This window comes from Tursiops truncatus, chromosome 8 (assembly GCF_011762595.2).
Source record: "Tursiops truncatus isolate mTurTru1 chromosome 8, mTurTru1.mat.Y, whole genome shotgun sequence".
In the NCBI taxonomy this organism is placed as follows: Eukaryota; Metazoa; Chordata; class Mammalia; order Artiodactyla; family Delphinidae; genus Tursiops; species Tursiops truncatus.
The window spans coordinates 8,727,130-8,748,682 of record NC_047041.1 but is presented as its reverse complement, the minus strand read 5'-3'; the positions used below and the strand labels follow the sequence as shown (position 1 = coordinate 8,748,682).

General features: G+C 51.5%; 1 protein-coding gene across 3 annotated transcripts in view; it reads left to right on the top strand.

Moving 5' to 3' along the window:
* PKNOX2 (PBX/knotted 1 homeobox 2) overlaps window positions 1–21,553 on the top strand; it is a 254,297-nt gene that overhangs the window by 147,995 nt on the left and 84,749 nt on the right. For 2 of the 3 annotated variants that reach the window (XM_073808011.1, XM_033861842.2), the window contains exon 3: window positions 12,668–12,776. The exons of the other annotated variant lie outside the window; for it this stretch is intronic. The gene's annotated coding sequence lies outside the window, so the exon portion shown is untranslated. The remainder of the gene's footprint in view (window positions 1–12,667; window positions 12,777–21,553) is intronic. 3 annotated transcript variants of the gene reach the window in all.

Sequence of the window (21,553 nt, the reverse complement as noted above, 5' to 3'; positions counted from 1 at the left end):
CACAAATGAATATATAATTATAAACCAAGTTGAGCGCTCAAATTGAATCCTGAAATGCAATATACAAAGGAGGCCTCCCTGGTCTGAGTGGTCAGTGTAGCTCCCCTGAGGAAGTGGCTCTGGCTGACATGTGAAAGTGAAGCAGACTTACTAGTCAAAGGTGGGTGAGGAAAGAGCATCTTCCAGGAGGATGGGATGGCTGTGCAAAGGCCCTGTGGTGGGAAGAAGCATGTCCTCTTTGAGGGACCAGTGCCTGGGTGGCTGGAAGGCCAAGAGCCAACTAGATGAAGCAGGAGAGCTGGGCAGGGCCAGACCACCCTGACCTTCTAGGCCAAGGTAATGATTTTGGTCTTGGTCTCAAGAGGAATGGGAAGCCAACAACTGTTTGAAACCAGGGAGAAGAGGGGGAGGGGGCAGAATGGAAATTTCACTTCAAAGAGGTCTCCCGGCTGTTTAGTGGAGAACAGATGGCGAGCATCTATATGTTAAATGGGTCCTCTTATTCCCTTGCTCTTTGTTTCCTGTCTCCCACTTTGGTGAGCTGAAGTCTGTAGAATGTGCTGGAGCTTTATGCAGGGAGATGTAGATCTAATTTCTGATCATGCAGTATTCAGCCTCAGCTCAGAACCTGCCAAAATAAACGATCACCCTTGAAGTGGGGCCTCTCCTTTCCTAACTTGCAGAGACTCAAGCAGCTGTGACCACTCTGACCATTGCAAGCCTCCCTGAGAGGTGTCAGGAGGGGAAGCAGCCTCCAGGAGCTTCAAGCACCTCCTCCCCACTTGGCTAATGGCTCCTCTGTCTCGGTTATTCCAGCTGCTGCTGCTACAGAAACTGCTTTTGTTTAGGACAGAGCCCTTCCTTCTTTTATTTCAATGAACATTAATTGATCTTAGCCTATACATAAGGATACTCTGAGGGTCAAAGCCCACACTGCCCTTGCCCTGGAGCATCCTGCCTATTGTGGGAGCCGGGTACGTGAACATACCCATAGGAGGCAGAAGGAACTAAGCACCAAGGGTAGAGCCAGCGGATGGCCTGGTTTGCCTGGGATGGTCTCAGCTGAAGCCTGCAGTGTCTGTGTAATTATTAATCTCCTCCCCTCTCAAAACTGTTCGGGTTTGGGTGGTACCTTATGTGGTCACCCTAACAATGGGCCATGGCTGTACAGAAGTGTGCGCCATTCTTTGCAGGAATTCAGAGGACATCCCGGGGTGAATAACGTTGCACCTGAGCCCTTGAAGGATGAGCCGTATTTCAGCTACTAGAGAAGGGAAATGGAGCATGTCGGTCCTGGAGAGCAGAACCAGCGGCAGGCCTAGCGGAGGGAGTGAGGAGTGACTGTGCAGGAGAGGATGCACACAGCTTACCTGCAACCTAGACCAGCTCAGCAAACTTTCAATGGAATGTTTTAGACGGTACATATTTCAGGTATTGTGTTGTGTTGCAGCTACTCAGCTCTGCCGCTGTTGTGGAAAGCAGTCACAACATAGGCCATAGTGAAGGAAGGGTGGGGCCGTGCGCCAATAAAACTTTATTTACAAAAACAGGCAGCCTTGGGATTTGACTTGGGTATCATTTGCCAGCCCCTGACCTAGAGGTCGTGAAGGAGAGTTATGAGACATAGGCCTGGAATGTTCGGTAGGGGCCATATCGTGAGAGGTCTCAAATCCCTGACTTATTTATGGTCATCTAAGGTCCCAGGGCTTGGAGGGCACTGGAGAGAAGCAGGGAGCAGTGAAGAAAGCAGACCGGCTGGGGCCCGGCGCCTCCCTTTGAGGCAGGTCTGTGGAGCTGGAATGCTGATGTGCCCGGACACTGGCCGCCTCCTGTAGAACCTTCCTTTTTGTTCTGGACATGCGCCCCCACCCCATCCTCAGGGGGCTCATAATCTCTTGGGCAGACACTGTGACAAGGTGCTACCCTCTCCTTTCCCAGGGAGCAAAGGCAATTAGAGACCGCCCTCCCCTCCCCTTCCGACTGCGCTGGGCTACTGGTCAGGGTCTCATCCCGGCAGGGCCCCCCAGAACTCCCGATGGATGGACTCCGGTGGCTTCTCGATTTAATTATCACGGTGGACCCTTGGCTGCCGAGCTGGAAGAGGGAGCAGTTAGCCATCTGCCACCATCCATGTGTCCCCAAGCCCACCTTTCCTGTGAATATCCCTAAAGAACAACTGGAGATCTCCTCCCATGTTGCAGAAGGTCCAGCTTCCCAGGAGTCCCGGAGAGGAAGGCTGTTTCGGTTCTCCTGCTCTTGTCTTCTGCAGGGTCCTGCCAGGGAGCAACTGCCCCCCGCTTCCTCCCTCCATCCTGGGCGTGTGGCCTCCTTGGCCCTCCCTGCCCAGCTCTCCCCCTGTGGGTGCGGCCCCTTCTCTTTCTTTCCCATAACAAAGCTGCTGCGTGGGTACATTTTTACTACTGTGGTGGCTAGGCCCGCCAGGCCCCCTCACCCCAGGCGTGACATTTAAGGGGGCGCCCCAAAACTCAGCAATGAAGAGAAATAATATTTTAATGCAATATTTTTTAGACATGAAAATTAATGACAAAAATGCATGATAAACAAAACATCAACACTTTAAACGCTGGGAGGATCAGTATTACTGATTCTTCCTTTCTCATTGAATTCTGGTCCGTCTAGTCTGGGCACAGTTACAGGTCCTGTTTTCATCCCCATTCCTGATGTTTGGGGTGCCCCCTAAAACTCTGTGGCCACGGCAAGTGCCACTGGTCCCAGCCCCAGGAGATGCCAGAGGGGGGTGTGGCTCTAGGACAGGGAGCAGAACACGTTACACTTGACACAGGAGATAAGGAGGTAAGGTCTTCAAATCCCTCTCCTATCCCCGCAGAAGGAATTTCTCGCTGTCTGTTTTCTCCTACACAGACTGGCCTGCCACCATTTCACCTGTTCTCCCAACCAGCACCTTCTGTCTTCTCCCTTCTGCTCTGAGTTTTATGCTCCTCCGTCTTCGTAAGACTCTGGCCTAGATTCGCCAGGAAGTTAGCGGGGGAACTTTCAAGTCCTCACACTCTGCTCCCTTTCATTTACCTTTTCTCCTTTGGCCTTATTATCTGACCCTGTATATTTTCCTTACTATCTTGTTATTGTGTGTCCACTGCTCCCATCTCCACCCAGACCAGAATGTAAACCCATTGAATGCTGAGATTTTTATCTTTTTTGTTAACAATTGTGAACAGTTCCTGGCACATAGCAGACACCCAATAAACATTTGTTGAATGAGTGGATAACAGCTGAGTTCCCTTTTCTTTCCTCTTTCCCCTCCCAGAGTAGGCCTGGCCTCCTCTTTAATAGCCAGAAGACCTTAAATCCTTTTCCTAAATGAAAGAACATCTGCCCTTGGCCTCCACCCTAAGCCGTGCAAAAAGGCAGCAGAAGCTTTGAAATCACACTTATTATTATACTTAACAAGTCCAAACTAGGGAATAGAAACAAATATTTTCCAGAGCAAACTTAGCCTTTCCAAGGTATGTTGTACATTTTTTCCCCTTTTAATAGGAAGTAATGTCCAAGGGAAGATTTGAATTTCATGTAATCTAAATGAATATCGATTCTTTTTGTGACCTTGACCAAGACACTTGAAGTCTCAGTTTTGATTATTCCATCTGTAAAATGTGTACGTTGATTCCAGTACTAGGTGTGAATCCGGAGTGGGGACTTGTGCCTGGGGTGCAGGTCACCCGGTTGGCAGCCTCTCCAGACGCAGTGTGATCACTGCGGGAGGGAACAGGGCCCTGAGAAGGGCAGGGAGGCACGGAGAGATTAATCTCTTCAATGTCATGCTTCCTGTGCGTTCCTTAATGACTGAAATTTACACGTGTGGGGGAACATCGCAATTTCCCTGGAAGACATGAGGGGAAGTCACAGCCATCAGGCTGTTTTGCAAGTGGGCATGTACACAGGGCTCTGAACTGACCACACTAGCAATCTTTTGGTGTTTTCCGAGGTGTGTGGCCATGGTCGTGACCGAGACCTGGAATTTATGCCTTTGCTTGTCTGTAACAGTGTCTCTGGGTGGGTGGGGGTGTGTGTGTGTGTGTGTGTGTGTGTGTGTGTGTGTGTGTGTGTGTGTGTGTTGTCATCACTTCTGTCTTTGTGACCATGTGTAGATCAACGTATGTTTCTTTAAAAAAATTGTTTCTCATTTCCTGCATAAATTACTCCATGTAAAAGGCCATCCTGAGCTCAGTTCCTAGCATCCTTTTTCAATAAAGCAATATTATCACAGCCTAGTCCCAAAACTGGTCCCAGGAGAGACTTTTCCTCGATTCTTTGTCAAACGAAATGTCACCGACTCACCAAATGATGAGAAGAAGAATTCTTCTTGTTTATTTCCCAAGTGAGGCAGAGCAGACGCAGCTCAGCCTCTTCGTATCCCCTCCCTGGCTGGGAAGCAGGTGGGCAGGGGAGCGGAGGAGGACGCCCTTGAACTCTGCCCTTTCACTTCACGCCTTAACCAGCTTTGTGACTTTGGGCAACTCGCTTTTCTAACCTCAGTTCCCCCTTTTAAAAGTAGGACTAGGGACTTCCCTGGTGGTCCAGTGGTTGGGACTTCACGCTTCCATGGCAGCAGGCTTGGGTTCAATCCCTGGTCGGGGAACTAAGATCCCGAATGCTGCACGGTGTGGCCAAAAAGTATTAAAAAAAAAAAAAAAAAGAGGAAGAAGAAGAAGGAGTAGGACTAATAACACCTCCTTTATAAGGCTGTGGCAAGGATAAATAAAAAACCAGGCAATATAATTCTTTGTAAGAGACATTAGCATGTTGTGCGCTATACATTCCACATCTCCTCTGCTGAAAGGATACATTTATTTACTCCTTTCTTCAACCAATATTTATTGAACACCTAATATGTATAAAATGCACATTAAGCTCTAAACACAGTCAGTTTAGGATGATCTGATCTAGTGGGGAAGGCAAAGAGATAATCACAGTTTCGCAGGATAAGTGCTAAGAGAATTGTGCATAGGATGCTCTGAGCTGCTAGAAACATCCCGTGGCAGCCGAGTGGAGGATGGGGTGGGGCTCAGGGAGACTGATTAGGAGGCTGTTGCTGAGCTGAGGCGTGGCAGAGGAGACGGAAAGGAGGAACATGTAGCTCACTCTGCCTGGGGGCAAAAAAGAATGATTAGCTTGTATCATGATGCACTGACCTCCTGCTTCTGGATTGGGAAGGCTGTCCTAGAACCCAGGGTCTTGCAGCAGCCCGGTCGGGTGAGGGAGCAGGGGCTTCGAAGCTGGAGAGTCTGACCGCCGGGGGAGGAATGGTGGGGCGCAGCCGGAGAAGGACTGAGCCCAGCTGAGGGGAAGGAAGGGTGGACAGGCAGGGCTTGGCAGAGATGTTCAAAGGGCTTCTGACGGGGCTGATGGCTTCCCCAAGGAAGCTAATCCAGCTGGAAAAGTTAAGCAGCTTTAAATTGGGGGCTGGTCTTGGTTGAATTTCAAGGGGCACTTGCTTTCCATGATGGATTCCCTATGACCAGGCTTTAACGTGTGTCCTGTCAGATTCTGCCCGGGTCTCCTGACTGCTCCTGGCCTTCCTGCTCATCTGTTCATTTCTCTCATTTAATAAACGCACGTGGAGCCTGATGCTCGGCCACAGCTGGAAGCATAAAGGTGAGGATCTCCTTGCTCAGGAAGCTCAGAGCTGAGTGGGAGGGACACCTATAGGGACACATAATAGTAATTTAGTGAGATACAGCCTGAAGTTCATGGCTAAGAACCTTGGACTTCATCTTATAAGATAGCAGTCCCCAGCCTTTTTGTCACCAGGGACTGGTTTCGTGGAAGACAATTTTTCCATGGACTGGGGTGCAGGGGGAATGGTTCAGGCAGTAATGGGAGCAGTGGGGAGTGATGGGGAGCGATGGGGAGCGACGGGGAGCGACGGGGAGTGATGGGGAGCGATGAGGAGCGACGGGGAGCCATGGGGAGCGATGGGGAGCGACGGGGAGCGACGAGGAGCCATGGGGAGCGACGGGGAGCGACGGGGAGCAAGGGGGAGCGATGGGGAGTGACGGGGAGCCATGGGGAGCGACGGGGAGTGACGGGGAGTGATGGGGAGCGACGGGGAGCGACGGGGAGCCATGGGGAGCGATGGGGAGCCATGGAGAGCCATGGGGAGCGATGGGGAGCCATGGGGAGCCATGGGGAGCGAGGGGGAGCGATGGGGAGCGAGGGGGAGCGATGGGGAGCAATGGGGAGCGACGGGGAGTGAGGGGGAGCGACGGGGAGTGAGGAGGAGCGACGGGGAGTGAGGAGGAGCGACGGGGAGAGAAAGGGAGCTATGGGGAGCAATGGGGAGTGATGGGCAGCGGCAGATGAAGCTTTGCTCGCTGGCCCGCCGCTCACCTCCTGCTGTGTGGCTTGGTTCCTAACAGGCTGCGGACCGGTATCGGTCCGAGGCCCTGGGGGTAGGGGACCCCTATTATAAGAGATATGTTCCCAGTTATCAGGGGAGCAGAAAGGAGGGAATGACTTGCCTTGTGTGGGGTAGGGCAGTATTGAGAGAAAACTTTACAGAGCTGAATCTTGAAGGATGAGTATGATTTTGCCAAACAAGATCTAAACAAACTATTCTTACTGTCATTGTCTTAACAATGATAGTCACCATTTATTACAGGCTTTGTCTGTGTCAGTGCTGAGTCCTTTATTATCCCCTGAGCACATCATATGTCTCATGTAATACCACTAAATCCCTATAAACACCCTGTGAGTTGGGTGGTCACACAGCTAGGAAGAGGGGATCTAAGATTTGAATCCAGGGTTGTCTGACTTCAAAGTTTTTCCCCCTGTACTATGTCTTCCACATTCACTTATTAATATTAGTGTAAGAGGCATGTGAAATAACCCATGGTTTGGTCAAATCTTTCAATTCAGAGACACGCTGAAGTATAGAGAATGGTAATGCCTTTGCCAATGAGTGATAATGACTAAATAGGCAAAGTCTAGCTGAACTGGTCAAGCACTGATCCGGTTTAGTATTTTCCAGTAGTGGTTGCCTTCATGTGACAAGACTGATCCTGTCGATGATCTACATGGGTACACAACTAACCTCGGTGTATGTGGAGGCATAAGAGAAATTGAAGACACCCGTCTTGTCCTCACACACTTATGATGCCCTTGAGGAGATCTAGACTAACACGGGAGGCAGAAGTTCACAGAACTGAGTAAGATTCAGGGCCAATCCTAGGATGGGGGAGCAAGGGTTTGACTTCATTCCACCGCAGAAGCTCAGAGAAAGGTAGGACTTGAGGGTTGGCTAGGACCTGGGTAGCAGAGAGGAAGCGTGGGCACAAGGCCCACCGGGGGGCATGATGGCCTGAGCAAGGGGGGCAGAGGACCCAGATATGGCGTGGGCTGCGTTGTGAGACAGGGCAGCCTAGCGCGGCTGGAGAAAAGGCTCAGGTTTGAAAGACCAGGGGATTCAGTAAGAGAGTTAGGTTGAAGCTGATTACGAAGGACAAAAAAGGAGGCTAAGAAATTTGGATTTTGTCTCCGTAGGCCTTGGCAAGTCATTACAGACTTTTGAGCAGGGGAGAAACAGTATAAACAAGCCTGTAAACTATTTTAGCCTCCAAGGAGTCCCTCTCTTCCTAGAGGGTTGGAATCTGGTCTCTTTGAGATGGGTCTCATTGCTCTGGTGAAATCTGAGGCTTTTGCTGGGACAATTGAGTTCAATTAGCTGATCAAGAACAGTCAGAGAACAGGGTCACATTGTCAGGTCCGGCCTCTTGCTTTACAGACAGCAATGACGAAGATTGATGATGATGGCAATGGACCAGAATTCAGAGGTGAAGGGTTTTGTGCAACATCTCGGAGCAAACCTGTGGCAGAGCTGGAACCAGCCACCCCAGCAGGGAGGTGGGAAGAGACTCTATCCTTGGGGAAATGCCTGAGGGTCCTGGGAGGCAAACCACACATCCGTGGCTGCACTTATGCAAGAATAGGGCCTGGGAGGGTCTCCAGAGTGAGGATGAACTCTTTCAAGGCTCTGTGGCCAATGAGGACAAAGACTTTGGTGTTTTTTGCTCCTGGGATGGAAAGCAGGGTGGGGCAACTCCCCCAAAGTGGACAGGGGGAAGGCCTTTGGTTTGGGCCTCTGGCCAGAGATTCCGGAAGCTCATTCCTCAGTGCTGTCCTATTCATCTGCAAAGTGTAAGTCAGGTTGGCTAAACAGGCAGAGGTGTTCTCTAGGGAAGCCTGCCCACCCGTCAGGGGTCAGAGGGTGCCCCAGTAAAATGACCTTGAGGAGGCAGGGAAGGGCCTGATCAGAGCTAAAGAGCAGAGGTGAGAACATTCCATTTCTTGGGGATCTTGTGGGGACAGAGGGACTTTATCTTCAAGATGAAGGTCCTGCTTCCTCCTTTGTCCCTGAAGCATCTGGGCCATCGGTCACACAGGGCCCATGTCTTCCCATCCATCTCTCTCCCTGTCTCTCTGTCTGCCTCCCTGCCTGTCCAGCTGCTTGTTAATTGGACCCCAGCCCCGCCTCAAGATTAGGGCAGCGGTGTCACAGGCTGCCTGCCAGACTCTGTATGGCCACAAAACAGAGGGGGCTGGGTTTTCTCTGGCAAGATCTAAAAAGGCGCACTCAGGACCCTCCTCGGGGCAAGGCGGGCGAGCGTGGGGGAAGGTGGCCATGACCGTGGGCAGTCTCCTTGTCCCCCAGCCCAGACTGTCTTTCATTCTCCCCAGGGCCTTCTGTCCTGTGAGTTGCCTTCGTTATGCTCAGAGGAATAGCTGGCCTTGACAGAAAGAGATTACAGGCTATATTTCTGCCTTGGAGCTTTCTCCAGGCTGGTGGGAACCAGGCAGTTGTCAGTTCTGGGAAAGGGGAAATGTATGCAGATTGCAGTCCTGCAGCGGTGCCCTGCGCAGGGCACGCTGGCATTGCCGGGACCATCCTTCCTCTCTTAACTGCGTATTTATTGGTCTCTGAGTGGGGTGGGGGGGGGGGTCGGCTTCTCTCCTCTAAACGGGTGTGATTTCCCTCTTAGGGGCTGCACTCCTCAGTGCCGTCTAAGGGTGAGGGCAGGGGGCAGAGGCACAGCTGGAGCAGAAAGACAGACAGAACAGCAGGCACTGCAGCAGGTCATGGGGAGGGAGCTCCGGCCCCCTCAGCTCGAGAAAGGACACAGGTAGAAGGAGGGGCTGCAGGACACAGCAGGCCCCCCGCCCCTGGCACCGTGGGCTTTGGCAGAGGAGGGGTGGTAGGGCCAACAGCTGAAGCAGCGTTGTCACACGTGACAGGGTACCGTTATGTCCCTATCATTAGACCGTGAGCACCTCAAAGGCAGGGAGAGCTTGTGTGTGTGTGTGTGTTTCATCTTTGCATGCCCAGGCCCCAGCACATGGTAGGTTCTTCATACATGGAGTCTAAATTGAAGCGATTTGCATCTGCCCAAAGGAGGGAAGAGTAAAAAGCTACCCAAGAACAGAGCTGCCATCTGCCAAAATAAGTCTCAGACACCCGGGACACGAGGCTCGGCAGAGGCCCCAGGAGTGGCCCACCCCACAACGGAGGGCACACCACCTCTGCCTCATCCTTCGGGAAGCCCAGCATTTACTTAGCACTTAGACTGCAGCCTCTCCCTTTGGATTGTAAGAACTATAAGAAGAAGTGGGGACGTTGGAAGGGCGAAATGTCTGGAGTCAGAAGACGTGCTGCTCGCTGGCTGTTTTCTTAGGCAAGCCCGGTGCTTGACTTTCCTAAGCCTTGTTATCAACCTCGATAAAATGGGGTCAACTCCCTGGCAGGGAAAAAGCCATCTCTCATAAACTGCAGATGCGACGTGAAACGGTGTGACCTTCTGCAAGTACTCGGTTAAAATTCTTTAAAAGGAATAGACCTTTGGATTTGGCGACGCCACGTCTAGAAACTTATCCTAAAACAATGATCAAGTCTGGAGCAACGTTCAGCTACAAGAATGGGCATTATTTGTTTATAACAGCAAAAACTGGAAATCATCTAAACAACAAATAATAGACATTTGTAACTGTAGGACGTCCGTAAATGGAATGCCACATAGTCACTGAGATTATAGTGTATATTTCCCTTATATGCAAAGGTATTTATGGTATGTTGCTAAATATAAAAGGCTGCTTCCGGAGCAAACAGAAAGATACTGTTTTGAAGAAAGAAGAGTTTTACTCTGCATATTATCTATGGTTATCTTTGTATGGTAGGATCACAACTAACTTGAAAATTTCTGGGAATTCCCTGGCGGTCCAGTGGTTAGGACTCGGTGCTTTCACTGCCGGGGCCCGGGTTCAATCCCTCATCAGGGAACTAAGAGCCAGCAAGCCACACCACGTGACCCAAAAAAAAAAAAAAATTTCTCCCTCTTCTTTATTTTGTGCAATAAGCCTATATTATTTTGTAAAGGTAATAAAAATTAAGTTATTATATTGAAACATCGCCCTCTAAAGATTGTTTTAAGAGTTAAAGAAGATATTACGTATGAAAGTACTTTGTAAACTAAAAAATGATGCAGATAGAAGACAGGGACTCTGCCCAAGAGGAACCTCCAGTTTGGAAAGAGACGAGAGACGTGTAAGATAACCATAGCATGAGACAGAACGTGGCGAGAGCTTTCACAGGTTGACAGACAGCGTGCTACTTGGAAACACAGAGGAGGTAAAATTACATCTGGCTGTAGAGGCAAAAGCCAGAATGTTCAGGTTGAACCCTGAAGAATGGTGAGGGTCTTGCCTCGTAGAAATGTAGAATTGTGGCAGTGAGAGCAGTGGGAGGTTATGGGGCCGGTCTGGGGTTGCGTCTGGATGGAAGGAAGAGAGCCTATGGGTAAAGGGTAGAAGCTGTGCCCTGAAGGCAGTTAGGGCAGTGCCAGGTCAGACTGAACACCCGTAGGTGCCTGTAAGGAGGGAGTCCCTGAAAATTCTGCAGTAGGGGGTGACACAGCCGTGCACCCATCCCGGGCACTGTCTGGCACGCAGGAGGCCCTGGGTGGATGCAGGGTGAAGCCGGGTGACTGGGAAGCTCAGTCCGGGGGCGGCTAACAAGCTGGGGTGGCTTGGCTGGCGTCACCAGGGATGAGGGCCCTCTCTAGGTGTGTCCCAGGGAGCGGAAAGGCGGAAGACCACCTTCCGTCTGGACTGGACTGGAAAGCGTGGGAAGTGGGGAAGTGATGGGGAGGGAGTGAGGTGGGCTCGGGGAGGGAGGGTGCGGACTCGTCCCCCAGGTTTGCTGCCTGGGGCGGGCAGAGTACTGGGAGGTACTCACAGAAGTCACAGGCAAGGCCAGTGGAGAGGGAACAGGCTGTTGCGGGAGTACCTTGTGCTCACAGCATCCTCTCCGGGCAGTGGCCAGGGGGGCCTGAGCCTCCTGCCGCTTTGAATGTGTCTCATATCCGTCATCTCCTCTTGGGAGGAACCTGGGCCCAGGGTGGCGAAGGGGGTTTTGTTTCAACCTAGAGAGATTTTGTTCATGGAAATTCATGAACTGCCCTGCCTGCTCTTGGAGCCCCTCTCAGCTCATCCCATCTCCGGGCTCCCCCACTTCCTCTGCCCTGTGGCCAGGAATTCGTACACCCCTCAGGATCCTGGATGCCATGTCTCTGCCACCTTCACCTCCTAGCAGTGCAGGTGTGTGCGCCTGGGAAGCGGGAAAGTCTTGTTCGAGCAAATGTCTGAATTTCCATTTCCCACTGCAGCTCCCAGCCTGGCCACTGTTTAGCTCCTCCTGTTGCCGTGCCACTAATTACATTCTTTACTGAGGTGCGAGTTGTTTTTACAGGGAGACTAAGATGTGTTAACTAGGAAGGAATTGTGAACGTTGAAGATGCATTTACCTCTGGTTGTAGGGCTGGGGCTCTGGGCTGGAGGTGCTCCCTGAGGCAGCCCTGAAAACGCAACCCAGGTATCAGCAGCCCCCCTCCACCCCCATCCCACGACCCCATCATCCTGGCCCCAAGCACAGCCTCATTGGAGTCAAATTAGCAACTCGATCCAGAAGGAGAAATTGACATGTTTGGGAAGTGTCAGGCCAGGCCTTATGCCGGCGCTGACCACCAACCTCACTTCTGGTTACCTTGGTCCATTTCAAATATTGAGAAACAAAATGAATCTCCTTTAATCTAAAAGTAAATAGTTAAGTCCTGCAGCTGAAGCCCCCTTTAGGCCAAGGCTGTTTTTCACGGCTTTGGGTCCACCACCCTCCTGACTGTTCCTCCCTCCCCGCACCCCATCAGCGTCCGGACTCCCAGCCGAAGCCTCCCTCACCCCTGGGAAAGCATCTGAAACTCACCCACACACCTGAGCAGGTGGTAACTGCTGCCCTTTCTCTGAGTTCCCTGCACTTTAAAGCAAGAAGCCAGCTGTGGCTTCCCGGGACCCAGGATCACTCAGGGACCTGCCCGCCCTTGCGGGAGAGGGAGCTGCCTGTGTGCCTGGTGCCAGGAGACCAGACGGCGACCACAGGGCACTTCCCGCCGAGACAAGGGTTGGGCTCTAACACAGTTCCGGTGGGTCTGAGCAGCCAGTGAGGAGAGGGGCGTGGTAGGAGTCCTGTAGAGCACAAGGAGTATCCTTTACCGCCAGCCTGGGAGAAGTGGGGCACAGAGCGCGTGCCCTCGCTCCCTGCGCCTCGAGCCTCCCCTCCTGAGCGCTGCTCTGCCCTTTCTCCCAGGTGCACTGGCTCCAGCCAACAAGGAAGAATTGCTGGCCCAGCTGGAAGTGAGAAGAGGGGAGTGAGTCCCCTGAGGGCCCTCCCAGAGGCCACCGGGATCGCCCGAACAGTAAGAAACGTTTCTCCGTCCTTTAACACAAAGTTAAACCCTCCAGGCAGATGATCTTTTCTTCCGAAGACCTCAAGAACCAGCCCATAGCATTAGCTGACAGCACACACACGACCTCAGAAACCACAGCACTGTATTGTTTCTGCTCGGCTCCTGGAGGATGGGGTGAGGGCTATGCCTCGTCCCTGTATACCTCTCTTTTCTTCTAAGTATTCCATGAACGATAAACTGCTGTTGCTACAGATGGACGGGCTGCTGCTTGCGTGTACGAGGGTAACACTTGTACAACCCTCTGGAGCGAGTGTTATCACCGGGGGTGTTTGTGAAAAACTCAGTTCCTGGACCTCACACCAGAGATCCTGATTTGTGAGTCCGGGTTTAGACCGAGAATCTGTACCCCAAGTGTTTTTCATGAACACGGAGGAAACTGTATCCCAAGTGTGTGTGATGAGCTATGAGAAATAGTTCCTTAGAGCCTATAAAGCATTTTGAATAGAGAATCTCACTTAATCCTCTTATCAGATAGGGTTTTTTAAATCCCCTTAAGTAACTTCATGATCTCACAGACCTAAGTATCAGTATAGGCAGGGATTAGAAATCCAGTTATCCAAAAACAAGCCTTTTTTCTCTCCAGTATACCATGATAAGGGCTGGATCTGTTATGGTGAGATGGGGCCCCAGCTCCAAAGGACCCTGCCTGGGATTTTGTAAGTTTCCCTGATGTCTTAGGGCCACCATGACCTTCTAGCTCCCCGGTCTTCGTTTTGGGGGGACAGTAAGCATTGCCAAATTCCTCACAAAAGCTGGTTTCTCTCGAGAGAAGGAGAGGGAGAGAGGCAGGTAGTTAGAAAAGCCAGGGATATTGAAGAGGACCGCCTGTCTGATAGTGGCAGATCTCGCCAGACCGGGCCATCTGCTTCCTGTGCCCTCTGGCTGTTTGGGGAGCTCTGTTTTAGGTGTGTTACGGGGTGGGGAGCACGCTGGGGCTCCTAGAGGTGAAAGCCAGAGAAGAGGGCATATCCCAGGGGCCAGGGCTTCCCCCCAAGTGTGGGTTGAGTGATGCCCACTGGGGGGACAGTCTTTTCAACAATCTTCAGAGCCTGTGCACCCAGTGACGTGAAAAGGAATTCACTGCAGACAGTGGCTGTGGTGAGGGCTTGGCGGAGATGGGGCGGACGGTAAAAGAGAAAAAGGAGGTTAAGGGTTAGAGATTCCTGGTGAACCAGCGTGGATGGGTGTTGTTGCCCAAGTCCAGTTATTTCTCTGGGCCTGGCAAGAGCTTCCTCCTGCCGAAGTACCTACTCCAGAGGTAGTTCAATAGGCAGAGTCCTGTTTCTCTCCAGGCTGATGCTGCGGATGCTGGAGTCTAGATGCCTGGGAGAATGGAGGTTCCGCCGGCCCTCCCTACGTGGAGGAGAATACGTAGAATCTGGGGAAGGATGGACGTGGGTTGACGGACTGCTAAGTCCTGCTGTGGGTCGTGTCTTTCCATAGAATGGAAGACTTCTATGGACGGGATGGAGGCAACCTCAAACATCACCCTGATCTTCCCCCCCACTCCCCAACACACTCACACACACACACACACACACACACACACACACACAGACCACTGAGCCATTTGCCACACCACTTGCCAAGGGAGTGCCAGTCTGGTCTGTTCTGGGGACTCAGTACAGTTGACACTGTTGCTTGGGTGGGTACAATCGACAAGCACAATTTTTGCAGCTAAGCTGGAAGTGTGGCAATCAGGGAGCCGCCAGCTGTCTCACTTAAATTCTTAGCTCTCTCGCTCTCTTTTTTTAAAATCATTTTGCTTACATAATCCACCCCCTTTTTATTTTCTAATTCTCTCCTTGCAAAGCTGGCACCAGAGGGGAAAGGCTGGGGTGGAGTGGGTAGCAATTACACATCAGTTTGGGGAGCATTTACATTTTGCAATTACAATTTAAAAATAAGCCTTGTTAATGATCTCCACGTGTCAACGACAACCCCTAACTGACATACATACTCTCCTGGGCCTGCCTGCCTCCCCCCTTAAGTCAATGCTCAATGGGGGTGGAGGTGCCTAGGGAGATGTGGGGGGAGTAGGGACAGCATCTGAGGGGGGGCGAGAGCGATGAGGGTGCCCTTGGGGTTGGCGGAGAGCAGGGACAGAGCTGAGCACCAGAGACCAAGGATCCAGGCTTCCGGCTTCTCTCCTCCCCACTGTGCTCGTGGTCCGTCCCAGCCCACCTCCCTCCACGCCCGACACAGCAGGCTCCGTGTCCTCGGAGGCAACGTCAGGGCTCAGAGCTGGGAGAAGTCGAGCCCCAATCCTGTTCCCCTCCGAGGTGGGCATTTTCAGGGTCCTGTTGGGCCAGTAAACCCTAGTCCCCCAGAACCAGCAGATGTGCTTGGATATTCTTGGATTGGGTCGAGGGGCTGAGTCCATACGCAGGATTCTGGAAGGAAAAAGGATTAGCTGTATCCCGGTTTGGGAAAGACACTTCTCTCATCGATTGGTTACCATATATTTATCGACACCCTCTGATTCCTTGAGCAGGGACTTTGGAACAGACCAGCCCAGACTCAGATTCTAGGTCTGCCATTTGCTGGCTGTGGGATTTGGGGCAAGTGACATGACTTAAGTTTTCTAACCGTCACTGTCTTGATGTAACTGGGATAATCACGTTTACCTCACAGGGCTTGTGTGAGGGTGAAAGGCTGTAACTGCCGGATGGTACCTCACGTGAGTCTGGCACCTGGTGGATGCTCAGAAAACCTCAGCTCCGCTCCCAGCCCCTCCGCAGTGTGCTCCCTCCTGCCCACAGTGAAGCTGCTTCTTCCCAGCTTCCGTGGACACTAAGGAAGGATGATCCAGTCCAAGCCATCTGCTCCCTGAGCAGCTCCTGAAGTGGACCCCAGCCCTACACACCCCTGCCACCTCTCGGTGGGCTTCTCTGCGGGGCCCTGGCATCAGACCTCCACTCCAGCATCTCACAGGCTCCCTTCCTGCCTCTGGCTCGTAGCAAGCCCAGCTCTCCCTCTTCTAGGCGCTAATTCAAAGGAGCGACCTTCCATCAGGCCCCACGTATGTTTATCTGTGAGTGAGGGAGGTGGACCAGAGCTCTGTGAGGTGCCTTTTAGCCTCGGCATCTGTAACTTTCAGATTTTCCTTCCCCCCTTGGCTTTCCCCCCACCGGTTACTTGTGTGTGAAGCTTTCCTCTCCTGGGTAGCTTCATCCAGGCCAGTCTTTGGACTGATGACTTGCAGTCAAGAACATGCATTCGTGACTTGAAACACACAGAAAACAGCTCTTCCCTAGGACAGAAAGAGATCTGCATCTTGCAATAATCTGAGCGAGGGAGACGATCCAGAAGCAGGCTGCTTGGTGTAGGGCAGAGGCCACAGAGAGGGGCTGCAGACGGGTTCCTTGAGGACAGGGACTGCATCTTGTTGGTTTGGGTGTTTAGTTGAACACAGTTAAATATTATGTTTTCAATACTGTTCTAAAAACTTGCTTTGTTAACCTAGGCTATATAATGGAGAGTTTTCCAGGTCAAAATAAATAGATCTACTCCGTTATTTTTGACGGCTGCATAGTATTCTAAAAAGCCTCCCTTCTTTCCCACACCTCTACCCACTAGGTTCACCATCCAAAGTTAACCCCTGATGAGCAGTTTCTGATTTAGCTGATTTTGTGGCCGCTTATTATGTCCTATAATATGCGTCAGTCCTTCTTTTTTTTTAAGATATTTTATTTTATTTATTAATTTTTTTGGCTGCTCTACACGGCACATGGGATCTTAGTTCCCCGTCCAGGGATCGAACCCTCGCCCTGTGCAGTGGAAGCACAGAGTCTTAACCACTGGACCGCCAGGGAAGTCCCTCAGTCCCTCTTTCTTAATGTATGTATTTATTTAGGAACTCCCCCCTGTGGAAGCTGGGGAGATGAGCACGTGTTCTTCTCTTTCCAATTTGTATTAGTTTGATCACACTATGTTTGATATTATTTATTTTTAGTCTATAGTATTATATATAATACAATGCATATATATTACATAGCACATAGTGTTATACTATTTAGTATAATCGTCTGTGTGCTACCTTTATGTTAAGATTTAGAAGATTCATGTTCTGTTAAATAACTGAGGTTACCTCCGCATTCTGACTCTAGGGTGATTATAAGGTGGAAATGTTATTCAGCCACAGAACTACATCGTATGATTTGACCACAGAAAAGGGAATGGAATCCTGTCATCACCACTTGACTGCTGCCTGGAATCTCCCGGGCCCCCACGTTGACAGCCACCCCTCATTCCCTCCCATTGGGCTGCTGCTCTGTCTTGCTTTCTGTTGTCTTCTTCCTCCGACTTCTTTGTTTCGCTGGAATACCACCTCTAGTTATTTTTATATTGATGGGAGGGAAGTAAACTCTGAGTCTTCACGTGTCCAAAACGGACTTTATCTTGTCTTCGAGCTTGACTGATAGAACACAGATCAGGTCCCAAGTTCAACACCTTTTTCTCATAGATCTTGACGGCGCTGCTCCACCACCTTCTTATTTCCAGTCTTGCAGTGAGGATCTACTTTTAGCTTTCTTTTCTTTTTAAAGTTCTGAAATTTCACCACTACGTGCTGAGGCTTGAGATTCTGTTTGATCCTTTTTTTATTTCTCTTCCTTTGCCCTTGGGATCCCTTTAAATCTGAAGTCACCTATCTTGCCTCATTTCATATCTTTATTTATTCCACTCAGTTGTCTCTGTTTTCTTCTTCTGGAACGTCCACTGCCCAGTGCAGAGCCTGGCACATAGTAGGTGCTCAGTAAATGACTATTGGGTTCTGGTTAGGACGCCGGCTCAACTTGCTGCATGTACTTGGATGGGATCTCTGCTCTGCACAGGGCAGCAGTCAGACCCGTCACTGCTCTGCCAGCCCTCCGTCAATCCGCTCTGGAGAGTGTGCTCTGGAGCCCTGGGTCCAACACTGCTCCTGGGCTTGGGGAAGAAGCTAAGAAGGAGGAGTGAGGGGAAAGCTGAGGTCGCGCTGTAGGGCAGCCGTAGCGGCCAGCCTCCCAAGAGAGTTCCCTGAAACCTCAAATTTCTTCAGCATCCCCTGAATGTCCCCCTTGGGGACCTCTCTCCTTGACCTTCCAGGTCATTCTTACATGGGCCTTCTTCCCTCTTCATCTCCCTCTGCCCATCTCCTCTACTGTCCACAGTCTCAGCTCACATGCACACACAGCTCCTGTTCCATGAAATGATCCCTCGCCATGGCAAGGGCCTCATTCGGTGAGATCCTTTTTCTCACTTTTATGAATTCCAGAACAAAGAGACAGCAGACTTCTCTTCCCAGTGCTGCAGAGCAGATGCTGTGACCTGAGACAGCCAGGCCCTAAAAAAGAGATCAGAGAGGCCTGCTGTTAGCAGGGATCTGCCTCAGCCTGGGACCACCTGTGCCCTTGGGGAGGCATCTTGGATGAGAATTCTCATTTATTCTTCCTCCCCTCCCCAGAGATGGGCTCTGGGAGCAGATGCCTCATATGCAGCTCCCCTGCCTACCCAGATCAATCTGCTCTGGACAGAATCTCTAGATCTGGGCGTTGAGATGCTGCACTCCTTCTCCCTGAACCGGCCAGATACTGGAAGACCCAGATCAACAAGTGCTCAGATCCCAGAAGGTCATTCTCTGTTCTAAGTCAGAGCACCCTCATTGGTCCCCCAGGGCCAGAGTCCACTGTGTGAAATTGTCTCCTCCCCACTGCACCCCGCTCCGTCCTTGTCCTGCCGTGAGAGTTGGGGTCGGTCTGTCTTACTGGCACAAGTAGAGGCACAATCTTGAACTTCAAGTCCACAAAGATTCTGTACTGAAGGCAGGAGGACTCTTTCTTTCCACTGAGACCACAATGATAGGGAATGGGTTATCATTGCAAAGGGCAGAATTAAGGTTTGATGCGTGTTATAATTTTCAGACAAGCTGCTAGTACTCAGAGATTCTGCTGCTAATCTGAAACAGTGCAGTGGAAAGGGCCAGCATATGACTAGGTTTTCCCTGTTAGAAACCCGAGAACTATAGACCCTTTTCCAAGGCCGGAGGTTGAAGGGGATAGAGCTTGGCAGGGGACAGCCAGGAGCCAGTGGGAGGTAGAACACAGCTCTGGTCCTCTGCACTTCTGTTTAATTGCTTCCTGCTTCAGAGGGTGTGGGTAAAAACCCCACTGCTGGCCTGCGAAGATGTCTTTACTGGTCGCCCTTTCAGAATGCTGCCTGGAACCTCTGGAATGAGAGAGGAAGGAAGCGACGCTGAAAAGAAGCTTTGCAGGAAAGGGCTTCTGCAGGGGGATAAAGTCAGGACCCAGGTAGATATGACAAGGGCTGGATGCTCCCTAAGAATGGGGTGCCCGCAACCTGAAAAAAAGCCAGTACTGCCCAATTGGACAGGCTTTCCAAAGAAAGAGCCAGGTGCCCCTTAACCTGTGAGTCACGGCATATTTCTCTCCAGAACAGGGACTTCTTTTCAGCTGTGGGTGGTCCCCGGAAAACCATGGGTGGGGTGGGGAGAAAAGGCCAAGCAGAGACAGTCATAGGGAGCCGGCTGACTGCATGCCCCCTTCCCCCCCCCCCCGCCCCGCCCCACCTGGGCCGCAGCTCGGGAAGGAGACACTGCCTGAATCCCAGCCAGTGTGAGTCAGAGCCCTGGCCCCGAGCTGCCTGCGGGGTGTGGTGTCAGGGCACAGACAGCCCCGCCTCCACCCAGCTCCAGCTCCAGCGTTGTGCTCCCACAGCTGAGACACTTGATCAAATTCCCCATTACACACTGCCTTTTACATGCAGTCTTCAACCATGTGTTCCATCATTTCACGTTCGTTCTCGAATTTTGTTCTTTCCCTTCATAATTGAACCCACAGTCCAGTGAGTCCACGATGGAAGCTCAGACCCGCCTCTCTCAGCGATGATGGAAGCATCTCTGTCTTGGTTGCATCGAGTTTATGAGGCCCTGACTTCTTATCGCTGCTATCAGCACTTTGTTTTCCATCTTGCGCTCATTCTTATGCAATAATAAGAGCAAATGCAATACAGTATTTAAATAAATTTGCACACACCCTGCTGTCCAAAGAAGACAGGGCTGAAGGAAATGAACGGTTGCTGTTAGGAGGCCTCACCATCTGCAGACACAAAGTGCGTGCTTGTTAGTGAGGTACAAAAGCCCACATTTGGCAAACGGGGGACATTTAGGTGTGTCGATACCATGCGACTCTTGGAAATTCGGGGCATGTAGAAGTGAAGGGCAGGGACTTCCCTGGTGGCGCAGTGCTTGGGACTCCACGCTCCCAGTGCGGGGTGGGGGGACGGGATCGATCCCTGGTCGAAGGGCTGGATCCCACATGCATGCTGCAACTGGGAGTTCGAATGCCACAGCTGAGGAGCCCACGGGCCGCAACTGGGGGGCCAGCGAGACTCAACCGGGACCCGGCGCAACCAAATAAATAAATATTAAAAAAAAAAAAGAAGTGAAGGGCAGCCCATGTTGGGTGTCCTGACTGCAGATGGTAGTATTTCCACAGTCAGCCTTGTCTTTCTCCTGCTCCATTTCCAGGGCTCTGCCACTCCGCTGGTGTTCCCCACCTCCGCCCCAAGACCTCTAGGTTAACCGTTTAGACTCTGAAATGAGGCCGTGCGTCACATTTGGAAACTCTCAGTTTCTCCAAGCCTCAGTGTTCGCATCCTGGAAAGGAGACAACAATCACACCTACACCATATGGTTGTCTGTGAAGGAAGCTTTAGCATAATGCCTGGTGCACGGTGAGGGCATGGTAAATGGCAGTCGTTAATAATTCTCGGTATCATCTCGCCCTGAGCAAAACTGGCTCCAGGGAGACAAACTCATTCTCACTGAGGTGTAATGATTGCTGGGGCTTAAAGATTTATCCGTCCCAGATTTGTTTGTTTGATATTTTAACAGTAAACCAAAGAAATTTAATTGTAATTGTATATATATCCAGGCTCTGTAAGGAGGTAGACCTTGTGAAATCATATTGCACAGACTTTCTTCCCCCAGAATGAAATGCAAGGCAAAGCCATGATCTTGTCTGCTGGGGAGCAGAGGGTTCAACGGGCAAGACGGGACGTGGCTGGGAAGTAGTTTTTCCATAACGTAGAAACACGCGTCGTGCTAAGTCATGCTACGTGCCCTCCTTCTGCCCAGCGGCAGGGCTCCCGGCGAGAGCACGGTCCAGGAGTGGAAAGTAAAGAAGGCTTCGTGGAGTAGGCTTCTGAGCAAAGTTTTGATGAAGGACAGGGTGCAGTAGTGTAATACACAGCAGAGAAGCAGAGTAAGAGGCGTGGAGGAAACGTTTCTCAGGAGGTAGACAGGGCTTGCCTGCTCAGCGGGGGCTTGGGTGGCGAAGCCCAGGAACGGACTCGCTGCCCTGCGTCACCACCTCTCGGTGGCAGCCTCCATCCTCCCCTTCTCCCCCTCCCCACCGGGGCTGCCTTTCCAAGGGATCAGGAACATGGAGCCAGTGTACCTGCTCTCGTTCCAAACAGCAGTGAGGACCAAGGGTTGAAGCAGCCCAGCTGGCGTCCTTTCGTCCCACAAGTTGACCTCATTACTGTGGACTCTACCTGGTCCCCCCACCCTTTTTTTTTTTTTTTTTTTTTGCGGTACACGGGCCTCTCACTGCTGTGGCCTCTCCCGTTGCGGAGCACAGGCTCCGGACGCGCAGGCTCAGCGGCCATGGCTCACGGGCCCAGCCGCTCCGCGGCAAGTGGGATCTTCCCGGACCGGGGCACGA